At 40.0% G+C, this 27,805-nt stretch overlaps 1 protein-coding gene across 7 annotated transcripts in view; it reads left to right on the top strand.

Moving 5' to 3' along the window:
- Window positions 1-27,805, top strand: part of NCKAP5 (NCK associated protein 5) — a 974,188-nt gene that overhangs the window by 265,850 nt on the left and 680,533 nt on the right. The window contains exon 1 of one of the 7 annotated variants that reach the window (XM_045034782.1): window positions 11,744-12,800. The exons of the other annotated variants lie outside the window; for them this stretch is intronic. The gene's annotated coding sequence lies outside the window, so the exon portion shown is untranslated. Of the gene's footprint in view, window positions 1-11,743; window positions 12,801-27,805 lie in introns of those variants that run through there. 7 annotated transcript variants of the gene reach the window in all.

Raw genomic sequence — 27,805 nt, 5'->3', positions numbered from 1 at the left:
CATGGAGCCTGCTTCTCCCTCTCTGCCCTTCTGCCCACAACCCCTTCTCTCTGAAACAAACAAAAAATAAATTAAAAAAGTCTCTCTTTGATATGTTAAAATGTACCAAATCAAGGTCTTTATCACATACCAGTATGCCAGATTTCTACCACATGCTACCTTCCATCAGTTGTTCCCCAGAAAGTTCAGTTGTGAAGACAGTTGTCTGTTCTGCAGGGATCAGATTTCTGCTGCTCTGTGGGGACCAGAAAGTGGAAAATTTGCCAAAAAGAACTTCATATTTTAGCTCCTTCATCTCTCTGGTGAGCACCATTGATGGGCAGCAGACTCACCACTCCCGCAGGACACCCTCCTGACTAAAGTCGTCCTCCAGCAGCTGACACTAAGGTGGAAGCCGACCCTGATACAGGACTCTTCAGAAGATTCTCTCCAGTTCAGTTCCTCACAGTGACTGGTGCTAAAGATGGCACCGGGCTCTTTTCCTCTGGCTTCAATCTTCTTGCCTGAGAATAGCCTGAAAGAGTTACATGGAAGCATTACCAGCAGCAAGGACAAAGTTAGCCCAGGCATTGCCTTATACAAATTTTAGAAATCATCCCTTGTTGTACAGATTACAAATTTTTTTATTATTTACACATTTATAGTAGAACAAGATTTTGCAACTATCTGCTAGAGAATTGTCATAATAAATATAAAAATTGACAGTGGTTATGTTGAGGCACTCTTGTGCAGTCTACAACCTGCCTGATATTACCCAGCAGCCCCAGGGCACTTTATTACTTAATCCCCAGAAATGCATCAATGGTTTTTCTGTAAGCAGATTTAGATAATAAGGATAGAGGTGTTACCAGTGGGAGAGTGTACATTGTATGAATGGAGGTCTGGGTCCTTGGATTCCCCACGAGAAGATTTATGTGGGGTTCCATGCTCAGAATAGAGATAGAAGGAAATGGCAAGCACAAAGCAGTTTATTAAAGCAAAAGTACACTCTCAAGGTGGGATAGAGGAGGAGGTTCCTAGGTGGAACCAGCCCCTAGGTTGTTTTGGAATTGGCTGGGTCTTTCTGGTTTGGGAGGAGCTATAACGAAGAGTGGGGTAGTCTCTAATGGAGGCTGCTTCCAATCATTTGGGGGCCTCCTCCCACAGGTTGGGAGGGGGAGTTTTTGTATCAGGTTTGTATCAGAACTGTCAGGTCAAGGTAGCCTTTCTCCATGGGGTTGCTGTACCTGCCATGCAAATTCATTATAATGAGTTTAGGGGATACCTGACAGGTGGAAGAGAAGAGCATGTGTTCTGCACCTGTGGCTCTTGATCTGTCAGCCACAGGTCAGGATGTTGTACCCCCACGTCTTTGATATGTAGTTTATTCACCACCCTGCCTGCCTCCAGCTCGGGTCTCTATCATTCCCCTTCAAGGACATGGGACTCTACCTCAGGGCATTCCTTTCACTGCTCATGTCTGGCTTCTGCCTAACAGAGGCAACAATAATACCCCAGTAGACAGTGCACTTAAAAACAGAGGTGCCCTTAACAATTTCACTAAATTCCCATTGAATTACATAGAGAAGATAGTCAATAAAAAGACTATCTTTGGAACATGTTTTCATATATCACTGAATACACTGTTCTTCTATTCCAAGAGTTTGTAATCAAAGAATCAGAAAAACTCAAATATAAAAAGGCAAACAGAAAGGATTAGTTTGGATTGCTTTCTATACAGTTGGGTGAACCACCATAAATAAAAACCTTTATTATAGGAAAAAGGGGTATTTGGAGTCTCAGAGGTAAACAAAGAGAGTTGAGAGATTTTTTTTGAAACTATTTTTAAGAGGTTTCATTTTTCACAAGGAAATAAATAAGTTTGATTTTGTTGTCTTATGTTTATTTTATTGAAAGAGTGGTCTGACTTGGCAGGTTATTTTAGCTGGGTGTAAATGGTTGTCAGTGATCTGTAATGTGCAAGGTTTGTCATTACTTCTTTATAGAAGTTGCTTTCCCTGCTTCTTCTTCACATTATTCTTGCATGATAGGGATTTTCTCTCTGTCTCACGTGGTAGGGAAGCTCAGAGCATGTGACAGGGCAGAATTTCAAGCTAAGTCCTTTTAACTACAAGCCTGTGTCTTTCCCATTATTAGACTCAGCTGAATAATGATAATGGTAAAGATGTTACCGTGTGTTATGGATTGGATAGTGTCCCCTAAAAATTCATAGTATTTAAAGAATTTCTACTTACTTCCATTATTAGATTGAAGTTATAACTCTCAGTACTCTAGAATGTGATCTTGTGTGGAAACAGGATCTTACACAGCAGTCAATTTAAAATGAGGTCATTAGGATGGGCCCTAATCCAGTATGAGTGGTATCCTTATAAAAAAAAAAAAAGAGGAATGTGGACAGACACACACAGGGAGAACTCCATGTGAAGATAAAGGCAGAGATGTGGTAATGCATCTACAGGCCAAAGAATGCCAAAGATGTCAGCAAACCACTGCAAGCTGGGAGAAAGACATGGGACACAGTCTCCCCCACAAGCCTCAGAGGGGACTAGTGCTGCCCACACCTTGATCTCTGACTTCTGACCTCCACAACTGTGAGAAAGTACTTTCTGTTGTTTAAGACACTAGTTTGTAGTACTTTGTTTCTGCCATTCTAGCAAGCTAATACATCGTGTATCTTAACTCACATGCTTAGAAGCCAAGGATAAATATCCTGAAACCCATGTTGGGTGTCTGCATACAATGTGAGATGCATTTGGGCTCCACTGTGGGTTTGGAAAAGGAAACCGTCAGCCTGGGATAAGCAAATCTTATTCAGTGAAAACCAGCTTGGCTTAGCTCAGCGGGGAGAGCCTGAGGCCAGGTAAATGCAAGCGCCTGAAAAACTGAAAAAGCCCTTATGATGTTGTTCATTTAGCTGGGGTTTCGCTTTATGCCTAATAATTTTGTTTCTCCCTTTTACTGGAATAGACAAAGTCCACTGAACTTTATGTACTTTGATTAAACTCCAACTTGGATATTTACAACCTTCCTCAGCTTGCCGACCTCGCTGGCCCTGTCTGTTGGATTTCGCATGTCTTGGTAATTCAGTTATTCCTCCATGATACACTCACAGCCAATGAATGGGGAAGGTGAAAGAGAAAGAAAACGGGGAGGGGGTAGGCTTAGGAAAATGGTGTGCTGAGTAGGGGGATAATTTATCTTTGTTATGTATGTGGCAGTTTGGGTCTTAAGGAGAATAGAAGATGTGTGGATGAACACAGGATTCTTTTCCTGGAAACTAACAGAAGTGACTACACAATGATCTGATAATCCTATGAATCTCCTTGAAATATTTATACACACAACTTAAATAATGACTAGATGCTCAGTCTCTCTCCTGCATGTTAACCACAAGGCCAAATGGTAATCAATACCTTTCAATGCAAAGGGCTTATTGATCTTATCTGTTCTGACCCAAGCAAGGCTTGGGTATTTTCAAGGTAATATTCAGTCCCAGCTACTACATCTATATGAACGGAAGGGTCCTCCTCATAGTGTTGAAGGGTGTTTCTGTGAATAAAAGTTTGTGGTCGACCTTGAGTTAGTTACATAATTCTTCCAGTTCATCCATCTCTCTCAGGAGGACAGAGCATGCTCTTCACACCCCAGCCTGGGTACCCTCCACACCCCTTTCAAAAGCTTTAATATTTGAGCCTGAACTGTTGGTTCCTGAAGTAAGAAATGCCCTTCCTAGCTGAACTAATACACTGTCTAAATTATTAACTGGTTTCTCATAGCTGATAGTAACAGTACCAACAGCAGTGACAGCAATAGCAGCCAACATATCGGCAAGCATACTGCTAGGTATTCATTTCTCTCATTTAGCATTTCAAGTGGAATAGTAGGAATGGTGCCTCCTATTATCTCAAGACCAGGTAAATAAATCTACCTTTTAAATATTTCGGTCCCAGGGCCTGGGTTAGGCGTTTTCACATGTGATTTAAAGCTTTGATTCTATCTTCCTGGGCTTAACTTTGAGGCTGACGATTCATAATTTTTTGGTCTGCTTTCTCCTCACACCTTTCTGGTGATGTTTTTGATGAATCGAGTTGCCTTTCCCCTTATGTGATCTAATTTTGTTATGTGTTTTCTGAGCTTCCTCCCCCCAGATTTTTATTTATTGGATTCCCTTGCCAGGTTTGAATAATCATTTACAAATCTTATATTAAGGAATTGTAATATCTCATGTTCCTTTTGCCATACAAAAACTCTTTGGCGTAAGTACTATAATCCCAACTTTAGTCTTTAAATCATTACAGTGCGTACGTTCTTCTGGCATTGAGGTCCCTTTACATGCAGCTCCCTCTCCCTGTTGCCCTCATCCCCACACCCACCACCTCCTCCATCAGACTAGTGCATGTCCATTCTTAGCTCTTGTCTTGGATGCTCCATTTCTCAGAATTTCCCTGACCCCTGTGTCTGAACTGGGGGACCTTGACAAATGTTCCTGTGTACTTGGCTTACCCTGGCCCAATCTCACTATTTTATAATTGTGTATTTACTGTGTGAACACCTTTCATAAACAATTCACAGGCAAGCACTGGATTTAGTTCACTAGTGCCTCATACAGTGTCTGAATTCTAAAACTCAAGTCCAAATATTTGTTGAAAACTTGAGTAAAAGAGGCATGTCTTCATCCTCACATTTACCCAATTGTGTGATTGCTTGTGTGAATCACCCATTATACAGAGGGCATCTCTGCAAAGAAGGCAGAGACCTTTCTAACTTGCCTTTGTGTGCTGAGTGCCCAGTGCAAGACCTGGTCACAAATACATGATAAATGAAGGAATAAGCAAATGGAGACCTAAAGCCCTGATAAGAATCTCAGACATCTTTCACCATGATTCTTGGTAGTCCGAGCTCAAAAGGAAGGATAATCTGTGATGTTTGGCTTACTTCTTGGTTTCTTCCTACCCTTAATGATTTTTGGATAATGCACAGAAATTTTACTTCTCAATATTTATAGCATCAAGGTTCTTAGTAGTCCTTTGTTTAGTTCCATGGATAGGAAGATGACTTAAAAAAAATCCCCATGATAGGAAAGATGAGTAAATTGTCTGTTAGTTTCTATTTGTTCCAGAAAAATTCCTGAAACAGGTGGTAGAACTAATATTTTTATGATACTGAATCCTGCTGGCTTTATCTATCCGTGTATCTGTGATGCTGCGCTAACTCAATGTGAAAGATGAATATAATTTATGTGTGGTTATAAACAGCAGCAGCTCCCTGGATACTCCAGATCCATTTTATAGAGTCGAAACATGCTTGGTTTTTGTTTGTAATTAAAACTGCAGGAATTTTTTATTAACTATTGCTCACAGTTCAGTGGTTCCCTGAATATTCCTGGGCCTCTGGTGATGACTGCTAGGCAGGTGCAGATGAATGTGAAATAATGTGCATATTTAAGCACATTTTTGATAACTGAAAGCTTCCGTGTGCTCAACTAAACTACAAACAACTTGGAATGAAGCAGTGGAACCAACAAATTCTCAAAATGCTGCTAGATGTAGGATTTTGACAAGGTCAAACTGAGTTTATTACTCAGGGCTTGAATCCCTAATAAAATAAGCTTATTTGTAATTCCTCCTCAGGAAAGCTCTACTCTACTCATTCACATATTTGGTATACCATCCAAAAGTCTAGTTTCCAAAAAGCACTCATTGACTTGAATGCGGGACCAGGTCAGTCAATATCACTCAATTCGGCTGACCAGCCTCAATATTTGTCTGACTGTGTAACTTGGTTTCCATATGGAGACGACTGTAGACTCCATCCTCTGCTGGGAACTTTTTCTGCAAAACATTTAAATTATGAGAAGCACCAAGGCAGTTTTAAGCTCTGTTGCTTCCCAAGAGTGTCATTTTACATCGATCGTATAATTTAGTAGTATATATGATCCCTCTATATTCCTGGAAAATTATAGTGAGGTAGATTTAAATGGTCTTATTTGTATTTGAGTGTAATGGGCTTTGGGGGTACATTTTTAAAGTTAGAGAGCAAAGAAACTATGTCTGAAATTTGATAAATGAACATAAAAGTTAAAATAATATTTTTAAAATTTTTAAGCTTCTTAAGGGTGGGAAGTTTTCATTCATTTCATAAGTAGCTACTGAGTACTTGAGACATACTAGCCATTATGCTACATTTTGAAAATATAAAGAAAAAATAACAAAAACAGTAAAAATACAGTTGTAGTTACTGTAGTTACGGAGTTCACCATGTAACTGGGCAGATCGAAACAAAGATAGGTTATTATACCATTAAAAAATCGTGGTATATTGTTTGAGATATGCACTTAATATAAGGGCAATATAATTAACCAAAGAGTGTAGGGGTAGGTGGTGCTGAATTTTGCATACTGAGGTGACTGAATGGAATGTTGGGGGTGGGAGTGAGAAAGATCCCTGCTGAAAAATGGAAGCTGTACACCATTTTGTGTTGTAATAGCCTTAATTGTGGGTTAGTAATCCATGCTAGTAGTGGCTGGAGAGTTGTGTAGGATCAGATCTGGGAGGCCATTGTATGCCAGGTTAAGGACCTTACATTTTACTTAGGAATGAAGGAAAACCAGTGGCATGAGTCAATTTTCCCTTTAGACTACTTACTCTGGTGATTCTGCTGAAGATGGGACTGTAGCTAGCAAAATATGGGCAGGGATACCCATCAGTAGCCAGAATTAGGGCATTGGGCACTGACAGTGTGGATGAACACAATGTTTTGGAGACAACACCAAAGTTACATGAGGGGTGGGAGTGCAGGAGAGAGGGACAGGAAGCAAGACTCTCAGGTTTAAACTTGGATGATGGGACCACCAACTAAGAGGATGTAGGAAGAAGAGTGAGTTCAGGGGGAAGTCAGAACCTTTTCTTGACATGCTGAATTTGACTTGTCCATAGGTCACTCAAATCAACAGGTCCAATATGTAGTTAGATATCCTAGTCTGAATATCAGGGTGAGTGTCTGGACTAAATATTTAGAGCTCTCAGGAAGTAGAAGGTAGTTGGCATCATGATAAAGGCAGAGAGCTCTCACAGGTGAGGAGTAGGGAGTACAGGTAAGAAGAACATGGAGACTGAGGATAGAAATATTCAGAACATCAACATCAAAGAGGGATACATCTATATATCTAGCCATTCTCAGTGTCTAACAAAATGATACCTATGGAGTTTTCAATAAGCAAAAATGAATAAATTATTGATAAATAAGTTCTGAGTATGTGAATGAAAGTTAAAAGGTATAATTAGGTAAACAAATTGTAAGGTAGAGGTTTTCACCCCTGAGTATATGAGTGGAATCACTGAAAGGCCTACAAAATTATCAGTGACCACACTTCATTCCCCAGAGTACTGACCTAATTGTTCTGGTGTGGGGCCTAGACATAGGTGCATGCACGTGTGTGTGTATTTTTACATCTATAAGTGACTCCGACATGCAGCCAGCGTGTAGAACTAATGCTTTAGAGGAAATAAGAAGTCATTTGGGAAGGGCAAGGAGGAGATGGAAGTCCTGACTGGGAAATGGAAAAGTAGCCAAGAAAAAAACAAGGAATGTTGTAGTTTTGGAAAATGGGAAAATTACAATTAGAAAGAACATATTCCATAAGAAAGAAGGCAAAGATTTTGAGGAAAACTGGGGAGCTGGATTAAAAGGAGGAACTAGTATGGAAATAGGCCCATGTTCCTCGATGCATCAGGCCATGTAGATGCAGCTTTATGTCCTCTCTGATATGCATATAATAGGTACTTTAAACCAGAAAGTCCTAGTCATGACTGACTAGAACCCGCAACATTTCCAGGGACTAAATTAGTCTCCAGTTGTAAAGTAGAAGCCATTGGAAGCAGTCTTCCCCATTGTGGGTCCTGAAGGGTACCAAACGTGGTCTTTTCCTATAAGATATTGGTATGTGTACAGGTGTGTGTACAGATGCAGGGATTGACAACAGGGGGCCAGGTTGCCAGGAATTGCACACAGGGCACCTAATTTCTTTTCATATTTTTAGTAATAGACAAGTGTCACTATGTGAACAGTAGCTACCAGTCTTAGTAAGGGAATTTGTTGGAGATAAGGTTGAAGGTGTCTTTGCTGAGGATTTGATTGAGATGCTTCCAGTATTTTCCAAATAGGGGAACTGTTCTAATCAAAGCATAATTTAGGTGACCTGAAAGCCGTACCGTAATTCAGGTTGTTAACTGAATTAACCGAACGTTAATTACAGTTTCAAGATTCTCTTGTTGCAGAACAAGTCCCTAGACGTTCTCTGTAAAAGAAAAGTAATTTTGTATGATACACATTTAGTTCATTGTTCAACATTAGAGTTCTTTGGAAAATAAGAGAGAGAGAGAGAGAGAGAGAGAGAGAGAGAGAGAGAGAGAACCCGAGCAAGTGAACATGAGGGTCAGTGGGGTTGGGAGAGAGAGAGAGAGCCACATGAATGTATGAGCAAGTGCAAAAGCATACATTCCAATTGTTTCCACTCTCTAGAAAACACTTTGGTCCACTTGGCTGTGGCGTACTTCAGAAATATGTGGATTACTCAGTATAGTTAATTATCAGTTTTGAATATTAGAAACTGCCTTAAGACTATGGTATAGAGCAGGAACACCTTGTGTTCTCTGTTGACCTTCCATGATGAGTCTCTCACAAGTACCAGAGCATTAGGATCTGCCCCCTGGTATGTTCTTTTGCTGACAGTTCTCAGGTTCATCGTTATCCCATGCCTGAGACTAACTTGGGTGCTTACAACTTGGCATTTCTGCCTCACATTGTGAGGCTGATACCTGAAAGGGAGAATCAGTCTGAGATGACAGGATATAAGATGTCATGGCAGTGATGTCTGAACCCAGAGAAATGGCTTCTCTTGTAGCTTAGGATAGATACGCTCTCAGGCACAGGCCATTTGCAGAAGAATTATGATGATAAGCTTTATGAATGACTGATATAGCTAAGAAGCTGTTTTTCCTCAGAAATCCTAGAATTCCTGACTCTCATACATGCCTGGAATCTGCAAATGATCATTGGTTGCTTCATGAGCAGTAGTATGAGCTAAAACACCAAGCCTTCACTCATTCATTCATTCACTCAGTATTTGCTGGATGTCTACTATGTGTCAGTGTCTGATTAGACACTGAGGATGAAACAGTGAGCAGAATGGATCTGTTTTTATGGAGTCTGCAGACAACTGAGAACAGGTTGGTGGGTGAGGAGACTAATGAATATATAATTGTAAACTCATGTAAGTCCTCCCAAGGAAACAAATACTTACCCATGAGAATATATTGTAGAGGAGTGACCTACGCTGGGGAGTCTAAAAAGGTTTCTTTGGGGAAGTGAGCCTGGAACTGATGTGGGAAGGATGGAAAATAAAGAGGAGGTAGCATGTATAAAGACCCTGTGGTAAAAGAAGTAATGAAGAGCCAGGAAACTGAGAGACCAGTGTTTTGGAGTGCAGAAGGTTGGGGGAAAATTTAGGGGCAAGGCAAGAGAGATGGAGGGGGTCAGATCCTGTAAAGACTTGAGCGTCTTCTTAAAACCTATGAGAAGGTATCGAATGGTTTTAAGTGGAGGAGAGTGACACAGAATTTTGATTTGAAAAAATCACTCTGGCCATTAAATGGTGAACAGACTGGGGAGAAGAGCATAGTAAGTAAGAGAAGACCAGCTAATGAGCTGCTGTGGGACCTTAGGCAAGAGAAGGCAGCATTCAAGGATACCCAAGTAATGGGGGACATAGAAGGGTCTAATTCCCAAAATATCTAGGGATAAAATTGATGGCGTTGTTGATTGGATTTAGGTTGGGGAAAGGGAGGAACCAGGGACGACCCCTAGTCTTCCATCAGGCATAACTGTATAAATAGTGGTTTCTTTGAGAGAGAACTACCTGGGAGAGTGGGACTAGGTTTGTTGTTGCTGCTTTGGCACAGGTACACAGTGCCAACCATGAGTTTGTTTTGGACGTCTTTAGTTTGAGTATCGTTGGGAGACCTAAGAACAGATGTTCTGCAAATATAGCCTCAAAGCTGACCTGTGAAATTCCTTCCTGGTGCCCTTTCCTAAAAGACTTCCAGAAGTAGCTGTGCAGTGCCCCCTGGTGGAACTTGCCATTTTGTAGCTTATCTCCACTCCACCTGATGGCTGAGGATGGGCTTGTACTACCAAGAACAGTGTACCATTAAATGAATTTGGTTCATCCCTAGAGGATGATATTGTCCTCTATCTCCAAATATGTATGCATATTATGCCCAGTTCATCCCACCAGTGGCTCTTGTGGTTTTTGGAACCCTTTGATACAGTGGGAGAATTCTTGGTTAGACAGAATGATTCCCAGTTGGACTCTGCCATAACTAGCTGTGTGACTTGGCCAGTGTGATTTCTCTAGGTCAATATTTCCTCCTGTGTAATGGAAATAGCTGAGCTAGATGGTCTCTAAGAGTCCTTCTGGGTCTAGAATATCATTGATTCTAGTTTCTAACCTTTACCTTCTGTAATCAAACAGTTTGGAGAATGAAGATAAGTATGTTTTAGATACAGAGGATAATCTTTGGCCATTTTGTAATCTCATTTGGTTTGTTTACACAGGGGGACCTTAAATTACAGATCCTTCATTTACCATTCCTTAATCAGGCTATTATCATTTCTAGCAATTTTTAAATATAGATAAATATTTCCTCATAAATGCTAATATTGATTCATGGGCCATGGTTAACTATGGTACTCTGTTGAGGATTCTGATGCACCATCTTGGCTGGAAGGATAAAGTGCCATAATTGATTGGTAATGTCTGTCATTGGTGTGGAATGGGGAATGGTATCATGTTAAGTGCCATGCCTTGTTGTCCCAGTTCTGGGATCTGGTATTTGTTTGTGCTGACAATGCATGAGCACTGTTTAGTGGTTAAGAAAGTAATTGCAGGATTGTACTTTTCACAGAGTGGTTTTGGAGCAGGAGTTTTCCACTATCTTTTATTGTGTTAAGTTCTAATGTCATTTCCAACAATTTTGTGGAATAATAAGAGAGGGATGACTATGTGTCTAGTTCATTTTGTTTATCGGTTAATACTGTTTAGTGTTCCTGCAGAAAATATAAAATGCCTACTTTTCTGTTTTTAAAAGGACAGTATAATGGAAATAAATATGTCCTTCTTTGTGGATTGAGAATCATGCAGCAACTCAGGGTTAATATTCTGTACTAGTGCTTGTCAACATTCATGTACATATCTATGAGCTGGGGATTTTGTTAAAATTCAGATTCCTGGAGTCTACCCTCCCCCCCCCCAGAGTTTCTGATTTAGTGGGTCTGCTTGGGGCCAGAGATTCTGACAGACTGCTTGTCCGAGGCCACACATAGAATAGCAAATGTCTAAACAGCACTCATAATTGCATACAAAGGTGGAGGTAGATAAGTTAGAGGAACTGAATGTTTGGTGGTTAGCCATACCCTCAAACTGATTTCTTTTGACAAACAGTACTGCTCCCTAAATTCTCGGTATGAATTATAAGACTTGCTTCTTTTTCCTAAGAGTATAATGCAGTAAAAAATACCAGTTGATTGAGGTCTTTGGTTAATTGCATTCTGGACAATTAATGTTTTATTGAGCTCCTAGAATGCTCAATATGTACCATAAAATGTAGTTACTTAATTGTAGTTTTCTTTTTAAATTTGTAATTGTTTTGTTTAACTATAAAAAATGATACTTACTCATTGTTAGAAATTCCGACAATGCAGAAATACATAAAATAGAAGGTGAAATAGTACCCTCTCCAAGTCCTAGCCCTCAGTTTAATAACATCATTAATCAGTGTGAACAGTTTGGACTTTTCCTGTGCTTGTGTAAATCTTGTCTGTCTGTCTATATAAACATAAACAACAGCATAAACAACAGATAAAGATTTTAGAGGGAAAAACAAACATAGGTTTTTTCCTTTCTAAAAGTGGGAATTAGGTTTTAAGTCCTGCAGGATGAGATTCAAAGGAGCCCAAAGCGAGATTTCCTCTCTCCTTTCTCTTCCATATTTCTGTTCTTTGCTTTTTGACACTTATAATATTGAAACATATTTCCAAATAAGTGCATAAACCGTTTGCTTGCCAGTGTTTTAGTTGTGTTCAGCTGGTTCCCTCGATCTGACTGTAAATCGCAATTTTTATTCTTTTATGTCTTACAAAATACCTTACACAGAGACAGGTTTGAGATGCCTGGTAAATACAGGCCTCATGAATTTTACAGACCTTTGAGCTGTCCTGATATCACAATGGATTGTTTCTTCATATCTGGGATACAGCACTAATAATGCTTGTTCATCTATCCTATACGTATTTATTGAGCACCAACTATGGGCCAGGTAGTGAACATCTATCCACGTGTTCCAGACACTAGGGTTATAAAGGCGAATAAATGAGAAGGCCACTGTCCCTGCCCTGACAACCACGTAAAGATAAAGAGCCTGAGGTGCTTTACTAGAATTTTACTGTGGAAATATAAAACCTGGTATTTTGTAGGTTTTTAAGAAGAGAAGGAGAGAATCCTGGTAACTTTCCTCCTTCGTTTGACAAGAAAGAATGAGGCCATCACTGGCCTTGAGATTTCTTCCCCAGCATTGGCCAGAATCCAGTTTGGTGAAATACATCTGGAGGTCAGATGCAGGGTGGGGCAGTCTGGAGAATAATTCTCTCTCTCTGAGTGCTTCAAAGGACATGCAAGGGCAAGACTAAGAAGTTGTTATATTGAATCCAGAGAGATACACATATCGGGATTTACAGGAATAGCGGTAAGCTTTATTAATTTATTTGTTAGGGCGATGGAGTGTGAAATAATGTTTTTTGACCAATGCAAGGGTGGAATATGAATTCATTCTGCAGATTCAACAAGGTTATATGTAAACCCTATTTTGCGTTAGACACCTTTGACATATTATGTAAATAGAGTTCTATCATTATACACAACTACAATTATCTATGAGGCAGCTCTTAATAGCATGGTTACTTATCTGGACATTGAGAGCACCAGGATTTATTCTTCTGTGGCATAAGTTACTTTGTTATTCGGATTTCTTATATAGCCCATTTATTGAAATAATTAGAAACAAATTACTCACACCCGCATTGGTAGGATAAGCTCCTTAGCAAATCACCACTGCACAGTCATTCCAGACAGGGCTTCTGAAAAAATACCCTTACAAACTTTTATCAGGAGGCGTGAAGACTATATAGGTTTTAAATTTAATACTTGATAATCTTCTGACAACCGTTGAGCCGCACTTAATGAGCTTAGGCTCTCTGCAATTAAGATGTTCTGAATCGGGGTGAGATAGAATGGAGGGAGGTTTTGTTCTTTTCAATTAATTTCCTCGGTGGCACACACGCTGCTTTCCTCTGATACCCTTTCCCGGCTGTGGGCCTCTCCCTGTGCTGGGACGAGGAGGCCTGGGGAGGAAGGTCGGCCAGGTTAATTACACCTGCCACTCTTGGGGCCCCAGCCCCAAGCTGTGATTTGTATGCTCTGGAGGGAAGACACCCCTTCCGGTCTGACTTTATGCAATTGGATGCAAAAATTGGCAGATGGGAGCTAAGAAGTTGGATTCAGATTCCCCAAACTGGTTATTCTGTGAAAATTTGGAAGTTTACATAAGAATTCAGATTGGTTTGTGTCTGAAATTGATCTGAAAAGCAGAAGAAAACCTCTCCGAGTGTATCATTTTGATACTAACATTAGATTTTTTCAGTTCTACTGACATGCCTTCCCTCTTTGGTTAAGTTCCCATTTTTCCAAACATCAGTCATTTCAGTATAATCTTTCTGATCTCTATATGTAAGACCGGCACCATAATTCACTTATAGCTTTTTTATTTATATTATCTGTACAATTGTTCTTTATATTTTTTCTTGATAGAACTAGAAGCACAAAAATTAATGACATCATGAGGTTGATCTCATCATAAAACTATTATAAATAGTTTTATTTATTTATATGTTTTTTCTGATACACACTGAAATAAATACATAGCTATTAAGATACAAATATATTCTTCTGTGAGCTGCTTGCAGCCATCCCATAAACCCCCCTGGGGTACATGTAACGACACATCCTGAGAAACCCTGGGTTTGCCCAAGGTTGGTTTCCCTCTGATTGCTGACTTTCAGGGCAGTTTGTAAAAGCAACCACTGGCACAGGCCGACGTCCTGCTTCCTGCCTGGGTCCGAGCTTGCACTTGACTTGTGGTACCAAGGCTGGTTTGGGGCCTTTAGCTTTGCTGGCTCCTTCCCTTCACTCATCCTGGCCAGCTCTCACCTCCCTTGTTGTTGCCCTGCTTTCCATCTGCTGTTAAGTCAGCTGTCTTTATACGTCATATGCACTCCTTGGAACACTCAGAATGTTGCCTTCAGTCTAACGCCTTCAGTCTAACGCTCACACTGCTTTGCACATAGTAGGTGGTCTGTGAATTATTTCTGAGTAAATAAAGGGGGGGCACTGGATGTCTGGCCAGGTAGATTTTGAAGTTGCTCTGTAACCCCGTTTTCTAACTTCCTTTGTTCGACCTCAAGGTTCTTCATGTGAAATACTTCAGCTGAGTGTTTTCCCTTTGCTTTTCCTCCCAGTTTTGATCCAGGTAAAGAATGATAATGGGAATAATTTATTTCCTACTTGTCTAGTGAATTTTAAGTAGTGGACTTGGTGGCAAAGGCTTTGCTGCAGCATTTACTAAGAATTTAAGAAGGTTGCTGTAACATTTCTACTGTATTTATTAAAGTTGTGTGCTTTTAAAAATTCACTGACAGACTTATTACTTTTAAAGTTTGGCTGATCTCAAATAATTTGTATTAAGCTTTGGAATTAATAGTCATTACTGTTATTAATAGTATTAGTTGTCATGGTAATTTGGAATTAATAGTAATGTTGGATTTTGCGGCAGATTTTCTATTTTGATTATTAGTTTGGCAGAGTTAAGCTAAAGTACGCAATAATAGAGATATATCAGTTTCCAGTGGATAGTTGTAGGTGAATGAGAAAGTCTGGTGTATAGGAACAGATTTTGGTGACTCAGAAATGCAGGATGAGGCACTTACCTTTATGATTTTTTTTTAAATTTGTTTTATTTCCCTGATACCTTTACTCAGGAACTCCTAAACATTATGTCTGATAGCTAATGTATTTCTGCCCATGCTGCCAGATGAACAGTTCCCAGAATTGATTTCAGGCCTCCCTATTGAGCTGTGAGGTTGGGTGTGCTTGTCCAAAAAAGAATCCAAGTTCTCTACAGGAATGGGGCATATCAGTGACAACCTGGCCTCTATTTCAGACAGACATCCCCAGCAATAGCTGGTGCTACTACTATAGACTGGCTCATGATAGTGCTGTTCTGCCTTTCATATCTGTAGCCTCGGAGTGGTGAAGATAGGAAATGACAAAAGATGAGATTGGGAAGATATGCGAGGCCTAAATGCTATGGACTTGATCCTGTAGACAGTGGGAAGTCACTGGAAGGTTTGAAGCGGGAAGGTGTGTGGATCAAATCTAAGTTTTAGAATGACCACCATGGCTGCTGTTTGGAGGGTGGGTGAGAGGGGGTATGAAACAGGCAGACTGGTCAGGAAGTGTTTGCAAGGGTCTTGGTGAAGCTCAATTAAGACATAACTGTAACAACATTGGCCATGAAGATGGAGAGAAAGGGATATAGTTAAAGAATATTTAGAATGTAGGCCCAAGAGAACTTGGTGGCATAGTACCCTAGCAGACAGAGGAGGAGGAAGAGTTGAAGATGATACCCACACTCCTGGTTTGTGAGTGGTGAATAGTGATACCATATTGCAAATGGTTTTAGTTGGGTGGGAGCATGATGAGTTTCAGTTGTCAATCACCATTTATTGGAATTTGTTCCCAATTGGTAATACCAATTATATTGTCTTATAAATTATTCATTTTTGTTAGGTTTGAGTATACTGAATTTGAGATACCTTTTATAATGCATGGGGGTAATTCACTATTTCTGAAACCTATGTCTTTATAAATTCATTCATTCATTCATTCATACATTCATTCACTCATCAGATGTTTGTTGTGTTTATTGATGATGTGTGCCAGACTTGCGTTGAAATAAAAACTCTGATGACTTCTATTCATTCTTATTGTACCTGTGCATGATTTCATTTATTGCCCAGTCCTTGATGGGGATCACCACACTTCCCTGAATGCCTAGCCAGGCCTTAGGTCCTGGAGAGCCAACTTCCCTGACTTGGTCTTAATGGCCACCTTCTAAAGCATTCTTTTTCCTGCTTGTGCTTGTCATTTAGACATTAGACCCATTTACCTTTTTACATTTCTGTTTTCATTTACATGCCTACTGTGAAAAATATTGGCTTTCAGGTTGTTATCCATTTTTCCAGGTATTTAAATATATGCTAGTAGGTTCATTTCATCTGGCTCATTTCATAGTTTTGGCCAACCCTGGCCTAATTTTGTCTTTTTACAACATGACTAATACCATAGAAAAAAATATATACATATATATTGGAATGTGAGAAATTAGGGTGGGTAAGCTCTAAAATGACAAAGAGGGTAATATCATGGGAACAGTATGTTTTTGAATATCTACCAATTCATATGGTAGTGGAACTGGAACAGTTCAGGTGGAACCAACAGTTCAGGTAGAATTTTCCACCTGAAAACCATCCTCTTGGGGATTTGAACCATTTCCAGAGAAACACTACTTCTCCTTACCTCCTGCAGGGCTGTGGCAATACTGTAAGAAGGGCATAGGGATGGAGAGTGGCTGTATTTATGAATTTATGAATTTAGGGTTGTCCCACCTAGAAGAGTTTGAAATCCAGTTGTTGGAGGGCCCTTTGGCTTGGGGTCTATTCAAAATGGAATTGCAGGAGTCTTCTACGTATTTATGAGCAGAGGAAAGACAGTAAATCTGGTCTTAGGCACAAAGTCTAATAAGTGTTTTCCTGAGGCTGATTACTTCTCCAGTTGTGTGGGTCTTACTGTAATGTGCTTTGGAGATGCATCTCCTTTCCCTAAAGACCAACAGCACAGAGAAAAGTAGGTCCCATGCTTATTTTGTGATTTGTTTGCCATCTGTGCGACCTGATGTTGGCTGGAGATAGGATGGACTTGGGTGGTGGTGCTAGGAGAGGGGATGTTAAAGAAGAAAATAAGAAAGAAATTTTCAGCCATTGGATAGCAACTAGAATATGTTCAATTAAAAAAAGATTTGAGGGGTGGCTGGGTGGCTCAGTCAGTTTAGTGTCCGACTTCAGCTCAGGTCACAATCTCACAGTTTGTGAGTTCAAGCCCTGCATTGGGCTCTGTGCTGACAGCCCAGAGCCTGGAGCCTGCTTCGGATTCTGTGTCTCCCTCTGTCTTTACCTCTCCCATGTTCACACTCTGTCTCTCTCTCCTTCAAAAATAAATAAACATTAAAAAAAATAAAGAAAGACTTGAAAGTACGGAGAAGTGAATCAGGAGGATTTATCTGGTTAGAAGGGGTCTAAGAAAGATGGGGTTGGTGAAAGAATTTGGGGATAACTATAGATGAAGGTGCAAGTCTGGAAGAGGAGTTTACTGTTGAGGAGGAAATTGCTTCCTGAAACAGGCAGGGCAATGTACCTGGATCCAAGCAAAGCAGACTTGCCCTCCCTAAATCTAAGGAGAAGAGGAAGCCACCATCCTAGAGGGCTCTAAGAATCAAAGGCAAAACCCCATTGGTGTTTCCTAGCAACAGCATGCCCAACTGGAGAGAATATCTAGGTGATTCATCTGCCTGGGTACAGGTTACACACTAAGGCAACTCAGTGCTGTCTGGGGGAAGGAATTGCTAAGTGGAGGTGGATAACATAAAAGAAGGGAGAATCAATATGAAGGTCAAAGTCTAGGAAGTTCCTTTTCTTGGGAAAGAAAAGAAAAGTTCTTTTTCTTGGGATAGAGAATGAACAGTGTTAGACACCAGGGAATCTTCTCTCTGATCCCTCACAGGATGCATACAGAGAAGGAACAAACCCTGCCTCACAGACTAATTTCCTTTATTCCACATCTGTGATCAGGATCGCATATATGCTGCTCACTCTTTTTGATAATGGAGAGGTGTGGGAATGGGAAAACTGAGGTCCCCAAAAGAAAGGAGGAGGAAGTCCAGCCAGCACTATTGAGTTGCTGGAAACTCATTTGCTGCTAACAAGCCCATATATCCCCTCCCTGGGTTTGTGACTGATGGGGAGAAGTGGAGGATGGTTGTGGGTCAGCCTCTTGTAAGCCTTACAAGGCTTACAGATCAGGCCTTGTAAGGTGGGAGAGGCCAGCCATTCAGGTTCACATGGATTATACACCTGGGAAGCACTGGTCCCCAGCCCTGCCTCAGGAATCTCACCTGGATTCTCACTTTCATATAGGGAACTAAGGCCAACGGACTTGTAGTCATTTGTTTAAACTAATAATTTGGCAGGTCCAGGATCAGACCACTTTGCTCTATAAACAGATCTCTTTCATTTTGCTTCTAATGATGGCATCACATTTGCTAATCACTGAGATCTGTGCATGAAGTGTGTGGGGGAAGAAACTGTATGAGTCAGTGGTACCATGGGGAGGAAGAAAAAGAGAGTTACAGACAGTGGAAATAGAAGAAAATTTCTGGGGATGCCTGCGTGGCTCAATCAGTTAAGCATTCAGCTTCGGCTCAGGTCATGATTCCGCGGTTTGTGGGTTCGAGCCCAGGGTCGGGCCTTGTGCTCACAACTCAGAGCCTGGAGTCTGCTTTGGATTGTGTGTGTGTGTGTGTGTGTGTGTGTGTGTGTGTGTGTGTGTGTGCGTGTGTGTGTGTTTAAAAAACTTTAAAAAAGAAAATTTCTGTTCATGAATTTGAGTTTTGTTGTTGGGAAACAAAGTTTGCTTAATTACTATTTACTATTCTGTTTCACTTTTTAGCTCTTTCATTTTCTACTGGCTGAATATTATGTTTGAAAGGAGGTTGGCTATTTGAGAATGTGCAACTTATTTGTTTATTTTTCTACGAAGCACATACAACGGGTTTCTATATAGTCTTTGAACCTAAGTATTATGTGCCTCTCCCCTCCCGCTGGTGTTTTCAAGCCTATTCGTATGTGACATGTGTGTGCCTATAGTCATCTATTCTTACTCCTCTAATTTAACTTAATTCCTTGACAATAAGAGCATTGTTTGCATTGGTATTGCTAAATATACTACTACATTTTGTGACTTCTAAAATAATTTATTTTAAAACTAAAATATTTATCTTCTAAGGAAATGGAGAGATTTTTTTTCTGTGAACTCCAGGAAGAGTCCTGTGAGAATCTAAAGGGATCTTTACTTTGTCTTATATGTCCTCTCAGGCTGTCTGTACTCCTCTTTGTCAGATAAAATCTTGTTTTTCTTAGAAAGCAAATCTGGCTCACGTAAATCATTTGCCAAGGCAAGGCCACTCCTGCCTCAAATTCTGACGCAAGCCAGGTCTGGTGTCCACTCTCCCTCTTCTCCCGCCATCTTTTCTGTACATCATTTGACCCTTGACAGTATCCCTTTATTCTACCTCTGGTGTCCTACACCTATAGCTTTTTTCTGCCATTTTTTTCAACACTGAGTGAGGATTGGATAAATGCCTTCACATAATATATAAGCATAAAAACTCAATGGGATACTAATAATATCTAACATTAGAAAGTATTTACCATATGCTGGCCTTTTGACAAATATATATATTAAATCATCTCAACAGCCGTATATTCTGGGTAATATTTTTATCATTCTCATCTTATAGATGAGGAAGTTGAGACTGAAATGTTTATGTAATGTAATCAAAGTTACACAAAGTAAGCAGAAGGATTAGGACTGAAACCCAGGATAATCTGTTTCCAGAATCTTTTCTTTTCACTTTCAGTTGACTGTTTAACAACATAGATTTGACCTGCATGGGTCCACTTATACATGGACTTTTTTCAATAAATGTAGGTATGGTGCTGTAATTGTATTTTCTCTTCCTTATGCTTTTGTTAATAATAATTCTTTTTCTCTAGCTTCCTTTATTGTATAATACAATATGTAATACGTATAACATATAAAATATATGTTAAACAACTGTTTATGTTAATAGTAAGGCTTCTGGGCAACAGTAGGGTATTAGTAATTAAGTTTTAGAGAGTCAAAAGTTATACACAGAATTTTGGCTGTGAAGGAAATTGGTGCCCCTAAGCCCCACATTAAGAATAAACAGTATATTATATTTTAAATAGCAGACAGGTCTTGAGTTTTGGGGAATGTAACATATTTAAAGAGAGCAAATCTTAAGTCATTTGAACGAATACCTCATTTGGGAGCATTGAGTTGAAACCAATCATGGTTTAGAGATACTTTAGATGCTTATGGGGGGTGTGGTAGGTTGGGATGAGTGAGGAAAAGATTTTTGAAATCATAACATAACTGCTGATCTCTTTGAAACTTATATCATCCTTGAAACTAGGTTATGAAAGCAACCATAAAGAGCGCTGAGGAGGTATCTTCATTGAGGATTTACTTGGAGAGTGGCTTGCCTAAGAGGGGAGGGATTGCCACCAAGGACTGGTAGATTGGCCCATATCCAGATAGAGTGAATGAGTCATCAGATCCTGATTTGAGTTTCCCAGAAGGTTTCTTCAACTTCCTTCCCATTCTAATGGGGAGGTGTTTGCATCAACAGAATCAGCACCACTGAGACATCTAGGCACCACTGATCTAACCTGTTATGTTGTCTTCCCAGAGCCCAGTGAGTTCTACAAAGAAGGTACTGATATTGGAGGGGCAGATTTGACCAAAAGGTGCCTGTGGTGGTAACTGGTCACAGATAAGGAAATTCTGAGTTACAGTGATTGCAGTGGGCTTAAAAGGAAATGGGGTGGTTGAAAGGAAGAGGAGTAGCAAGATTAAATATTTTGTTCATTGTATAACAGGTAGTAGTCAGGGCGCCTGGGTGTCTCAATGGCTGAGCCCCTGGACATGGGGAAAAGAAATAAGTGTTTTGGAACAAGCATGCAGTGATGAGATTCTGAGAAAGCATTCTGTAGTCAGAGGAAATAGGGGGAGCAGACCATTGTTACTGTCTCTTCCATGCTTAAAATCCCATATAATTCCTTTTTTCCTATGGGATAACATCTCGTTCCTTAATCTGGCATTTGAAGGACCCCAAGGTGGGTTCACGTGCCTGCCCATCATCTACCTCATTGTTCCCATAATGAAACCTTTGTGGCAGACATAACAGTCTCCTCACTGACCCCATACCAACTACATACTTTCCCATCCTCATCATCCTTGCTCATAATAGTTAACCTTCTTGATACTGTCTCCTCCCAGAGTTGTCCATGCATGAATCTTACTCATGAATCTTACTCATCCTTCAGGATGAAGTCAAATCTCAGCTCCTTTGCCAGCAGCAACACGACGTTCTTTCCTCTCTGATTATGGTTCTTCTGGGCCTGCTCACGCGTGTGGCCTTAAAATCATTAACCTTGCCTGTGTACGTTCGTTTCTTACTCCACTGTATTGCATAAACACTGAGACTTTAGATTCATTCCACTCTTTGTCCCTTATAAAATCTAGTGTAATGGTGTGTTTGTGAATAGTGAAGGACAAGGTTGCATAAAGACATCTGTTGAAACCCTGAAACTCAATGACTTTGTGAGTAACTGCAAAAAATAAATAAAAATAAATTTTAAAAAGGCTAAAAAAACCAAAACAGGATTGAGACAGCAACAAGTGACAGGAGGAGGAAGCCTGCTAAAGACACAGCCCTCAGAGGTGTGGATGCAGCCCATTAGCAGCCCAGCAGGGGGAAAATGTTTGAGGAGAGACCGGCTTTCATTCCTTATTGATTCAGAGGTTGAAGCAGATGTGCATGAGAACATATATTATTTTTATAGTAAAATAGAGGATGTACAAACTTTATATAGCAGATTGTATATAAAAGAAGTCACTCTTCCATTCAAATCTGAAGAAATATTTATTGAGTGCTTACTGTGTGCCAGACACTATACATATTATCTTGTAATATTATAAACAGGTTTGTTCCTAACTTTGGAGGTGGATATCATTGCCAGCAATCTCCATGCCCCTTGGTGCCATTGGAAAACCATGAGTTCTGTTATTTCACATTGCATTACGGAGCACATGGCATTCATTTTAATGGAAATCTAACTAAGCACAGATGTCTGATTATGTCTTCTCGCCTAGGGATTTAACTATAAAACAGAGGCTACTTTTTTTCTCATCTCCCACATGCTTTGATTATATGCTTGAGCATTGAGGTTCTTTCTTAAATGATGGCTTCAAAGAATCCTGATGGCCAAAAGTGAGAGCCTGATTTCTAATCCATGACTGATGGTATATTGCACAAATATTTGTTGATGGAAAACCAGCAAATTTTCTCCTGAGTAGGTTCTTAGCTGATGGGAGACCATCCCTTCTATTGTGAGCCCTGAATAGATGTTTTCAGATCCTGTTTCTTGTGTGCTACCTGGGACTGTATCAAGAATCAAAAGATTTGTGTTTTACCAGCCAGCCTGGTGACTGAGAATCTCTGTGTTCCTGTAGTATCCTTTTGGGTAGGAAGCATATTATAAGGCTGGGCAAATTCACTTGAATGAATCTCATTTGTTACTTTCAGGTCAGTAAGCATCTTAAGCGTGTTAGGGCCTGCGACACTCTTTGTCACATCCTGGAACTGCTAAGCAGGGCTCTCCCTGGAGAAGAGTTAACCAAAAGGAATGTTATCCTTGAAGTCTCATGCAGGACATGCTTGCATAAAAGAAACTAAAGAATGAATCCATTTTGATGACCCGGCATTTTTCTTTTAAATGCTAAAAATACATTAGCCAAACTTTTAAAATTGAGTTCATTAACTTTTTAAAACTGCATACACATTAACAGGATTTTTATTATTAATTCTTCTAATTTGTTTATACTAGGCTCTGAAAGGGATCTTATTATTTTCTTGAGTCCAGCTATGCATTGATGAGACTCATTAAGCATAATGGAATCTGGCAATTTATCACTCAGATTAAAAGCCCTTTCCATGTAACCTCCATTTACCCTTTATATTTAGAGGCACCTCTTTGGCATCAATCAAGGGCTCAGTGTAATTTCCCAGATTTCTCAGTAAGAGAATCTCTGTGGAGCAAGGCATGTCCTTCCTGTCCTGCACTGCCCTTCCCCCTACCCACATTTACATGAATACACAATTCTTTTTATTCAAGCAAAGTTGTAAAAAGTATACGGAGTTAAAGCTGTTTGGATTAGTGCAACTTTGCCTTCTCTGTCTTTTTTCCCCCCCAAGCCTTTTCTGGTTATATTTCTTCACTTGAGCCTTGTTCTTTAGGGAACTATCAGAAATCAATGCCCTTTACAAATGCTAAACGTCTCTTTCTTGTTATGAATGGAACATTAGCCACCTAAGGTCTCCTGTCTTCCCCCATCGTGACTAATAGGATTGTAATTTCATCAAGGTCTCTGATGACATCAAAAACCATACCAGTGAAATGTTAAGTGGATTTGGATGTGACCTGATCCCGGAGATGAAATTCAAAGCACTGTCTATTTAAAGGTTCAGAAGCACCGGGATCCCAACTAAACTGGCCACTCTGACCCAGTGGGGTGTCCCTGGTGAGGCAGACTGGATGAAGATAATAAATCATTTCTTAAAAAACACTTCAAACAAAATATAAAATACCCAAGCAGACACAGGGAAGACACAAACGCTTAAATTTTTATCCAGTCTCTACGTTTGTAATATCTTTCTCTTTTACAAATAAATCAGAAGAACACATTTGAATGCTATTCAAGCCACATAAGGTCCTATTCCACCATGAAAAGAAAGTGCTATTGATTTAGTGTTCATATTTGGAAGATTTTTGCTTTTTTTTTTAATTGTTGGCTTCCTTTAATTGTATTGACTTGTGCTCCTTAATGCCGGCCTAAACCTGCATTTGTGATAGCTGCACAGAATGAGCAGAAATGTGGCCTCAGTTTCAGGACAGAATCACACTTTGTTGCAAATTGGAAGTTTGAATGGCCCCTTGGCCTCAGTACTCAAATCTGTAAAGCTAAATAATCATAGTATAATATTAATGAACGGGAACACTTCATGTTTTTTAATTCTTTGTTCTCCCTTTGGAGATAGTGAACCTAACTAAAATCATCTGTCTCTGTCAAGGGATCACTGTTTTCAAAGGCATTCTTTCAAAACCTTAGCATCTTTGTGACTCAGCCTTTGACTTCCAGCCCTGATTCTGATCCTTTGTCAATTTGCATGGCCTGTTATCATTTCCACAGCCGTGTATCTGACCTCTTGCTATGCAGGCTCCCCCTGTCAATCCTATCCTATACACTGCTGGACGATTCACACCAGTTATATGGCTTTTGTCATACCGTTTTCTTGGTGAAGTTGTCCATTGCTCCCATTTCTCTCTTCATCAAATCTAAATCACTTTTTGTGTAGCTCCCAAAGCGTTTCCTGATCTGGCCCCACTCCACCTGTCTAGTCAGTTCCCCCTTCTCCCCAACACATACGAATCTTTTTTAAAAAAATATTTATTTTGAGAGAGAGAGAGAGAGGATAGTCAGAGAGAGAGAGAGAGAGAGAGAGAGAGAGAGAGAGATTGGGACAGAGACAAAAACCCAAGCAGGCTCCTTACTGTCAGTGCAGAGCCCGACACAGGGCTCGAACTCGCAAACTGTGAAATCATGACCTGAGCTGAAATCAAGAATCAGACATTTAACAGACTGAGCCACCCCGGTGCCTCTGAATCCTTTTTCTTTGTTTATTTGTTTCTTTTGAGCCAGAGATAATGGACAAGCCTGTGTGAGCGAGTGAGGAAGGAGCAGAGAGAGAGGGAGAGCGCGAATCCCAAGCATGTTCCACTCTGTTAGCACAGAGCCAGACATGGGGCTCAGTCTCACAAACCACAAGTGATATCATGACCTAAGGTAAAACCAAGAACTGGATGCTGAACCGTCTGAGCCACCCACATGCCCCACACAGGAATCTTATCTTTGCTGTCAGTCATTGTCCATGCTGTTTGGATATGTCCTTGTAGAAATAACCTCCTGGATCTTGGGCTATTCAAAGTAAATCCATCTTTTATCCATGAAGTGTTCTCTGGTACTTCTAAATCTTCTCCTCCTCTGAATTCATGGAGACTTGTGATGGGTATGGGATATAATGTTATACTTTTTTATTTGAGATTTGTATGTATCCCCTCACCACACACTGATTCTAAAAGGATTTGCAGAAGTTACTTAAGTAGATAGCATCTTGTGATATTTGATCATTGCTTTCTATCTATATGTGTCTTCTCCTCTACTCAGTCATTAGTGTTTCCAAGACAGGGACCATAACTCCATTGGAAAAATGGAGAGGGCACAGGGCTTGAAGTTAAAGGACTGGAGTCCAGATACAATTTTGGTACAAACGAACACTGTGACTTTGAGTGAATTACTTGAGCCCTGAGGATCTAAATTATATATAAACTGCAAATAATTACATTTGTCACCAAAGGTAAAGAGCTGCTTCTTTTTATAAAAATAATTTTTCACTCTAAAAAATTTTCTAAACAATACAGAAACACTTAAAGCAAAAATTAAAAATTAACTCAATTTGTACAACCCTGAGATAAAGACTGTTATTAACAATTTGTTATTTTTCATTTCAGATAGATTTCTTTTAATCCATGTGTACTCATGAGTATGAGTTCTGTCTACCTATCAATCATCTATTTATCTACTAATGGGGTAAATACTTATTTCTTGTTAGCTTTCCCTGCTTAACAAGACAAAGTGCACATATTTTCACTTCCCCAAATGATTACGGAATTGTTTGGATATTAAAGCATATATAGGCCCTTTCTAAACCATGTTTTAAAGAATGACATCAGAATAGACATCATTACTGACTGCTGAAAGAAGTCCTATTCTGCTTGTCATCTTTGATGAGCTATTTCTACCTTTGATACAGAACTTTCTGTTTGACTCTCTGCCTTTCTAACTGAACCTTCGTTGGCTGGCACCAGTCCAGTGGGTGCGTCTGACTGGGCTGAGGCCTCTGCTTCCGACTCCTCGGATAGTCCAGCTTTGTCTTCACACAGTCCCTTTGCCCCAATCCCAATATCCAACAGTTCTATAAATCAAAAAAGTTTCTTTCTTTCTTTCTTTTTTTTTTTTTTTAAAGGTTTGGCCTAACTCAGTTGGCAGAAAAACCTGATATAAATTGATGTGAGGCAATTTATGGCTTTTATGTAATTCATTTGGTGCAGACATTTATATGTTTCACATAAGAAATATTAATGTATTGACTGTGAGTGCAGCCCTAAGTCCTTCCTAGGAGTGATACATAATATAGAATACATTTCTCTATTAACTATCTGATAAATATAAAATAGTCTGATTTGCAAAAAGCATCTAAATGTTTTTAAATATTTATTTTGAGAGAGAGAGCATGAGTGCAGAAGGGACAGAGAAAGGGAGACAGAGAAACCAAAGCTGTCAGCACAGAGCCTGATGTAGGGCTCGAACTCATGAACCGTGAGATCATGACCTGAGCCAAAATCAAGAGTCGGACACCTAACCAACTGAACGATCCAGGTGCCCCAAATCACCTCACATTTTGGTGTGTTTGTTTTTAATTAAGCTCCATGACCAACATGGGGTTTGAACTCATGACCCTAAGCTCAAGAGTCACAATGTTCTACCAACTGAGCCAGCCAGGAGCCCTGAAAAATGCATCTACTACAAAGGGTTTTGAATGAGAGATTGTAGCCCTGTTCTAAATTGATGAAATCTTCAATCCCTGTGTCTAAAATTAGTGCTTTGTTTTTCTTGTTTGCACTCAATTAAAAAAAATAATAACTATAGACTCTTAACTATAGAGAACAAACTGATGGTTACCAGAGGGGTAATGTCGAGGGATGAGTAAACTAAGTAATGGGGATTAGGGAGTGCACTTGTTATGATGAGCACAGGGTGATGTATGGAGTTGCTAAATCATTCTTTTTTTTTTTAATTTTTTTAAATCTTTATTTATTTTTGAGAGAGAGAGCACGAGAGGGGGAGGAACAGAGAGGGAGGGAGACACAGAATTTGAAGCAAGCTCCAGGCTCTGAAGTGTCAGCACAGAGCCTGATGTGGAGCTTGGACCCATGAACTGCGATCTTATGACCTGAGTTGAAGTCAACACTTAACCTACTGAGTTCGGGGCTCGAACTCATGATCTATGAGATCATGACCTGAGCCGAAGTCGGATGCTTAACCAACTGAGCCACCCAAGGCACCCGTGAATTGTTCTTAATATAACACTGAATGCTAACTAACTGGAATTAAAATAAAAACTTTAAAAAAGTAAGTAATAATACTACTTTGGGTCATTACAACAGTGAGTGTTTTCAGATAAAATCTCGCTTAGAAAACCAACCCCTTATGTAAGATAAAAGTTCTTCTCCCTAGAAGGGAACCCAGAGATTGGTCCACTGAGTCCCTCCTCCACCCCAAGGTCACCTCTGCTCTGGTGAAAACAGCTGTAGTAAATGTTGACAGTTGCTCAGGCTCTGAGATACTAAGGAGGGCAGTGTGGCAGCCATGTGACCTGGCTCACTGGCCAGGCAGAGAGTGCCACCATTCCTTGGCCCAGAAGGGGTTTGTTGTGGATGTTTCTGCCATTGTTTTGTTCTGGCTGTCTTTTTTGGACAGATGGATAGAGCTCACATTGAGCATAGAAGGAGAATTGGAAGGACCTTACTTGGAAGC

This window comes from Felis catus, chromosome C1 (genome assembly GCF_018350175.1).
Source record: "Felis catus isolate Fca126 chromosome C1, F.catus_Fca126_mat1.0, whole genome shotgun sequence".
In the NCBI taxonomy this organism is placed as follows: domain Eukaryota; kingdom Metazoa; phylum Chordata; class Mammalia; order Carnivora; family Felidae; genus Felis; species Felis catus.
Note: the sequence above shows the minus strand (reverse complement) of the source record. Positions and strands in the feature narration are given on the sequence as shown.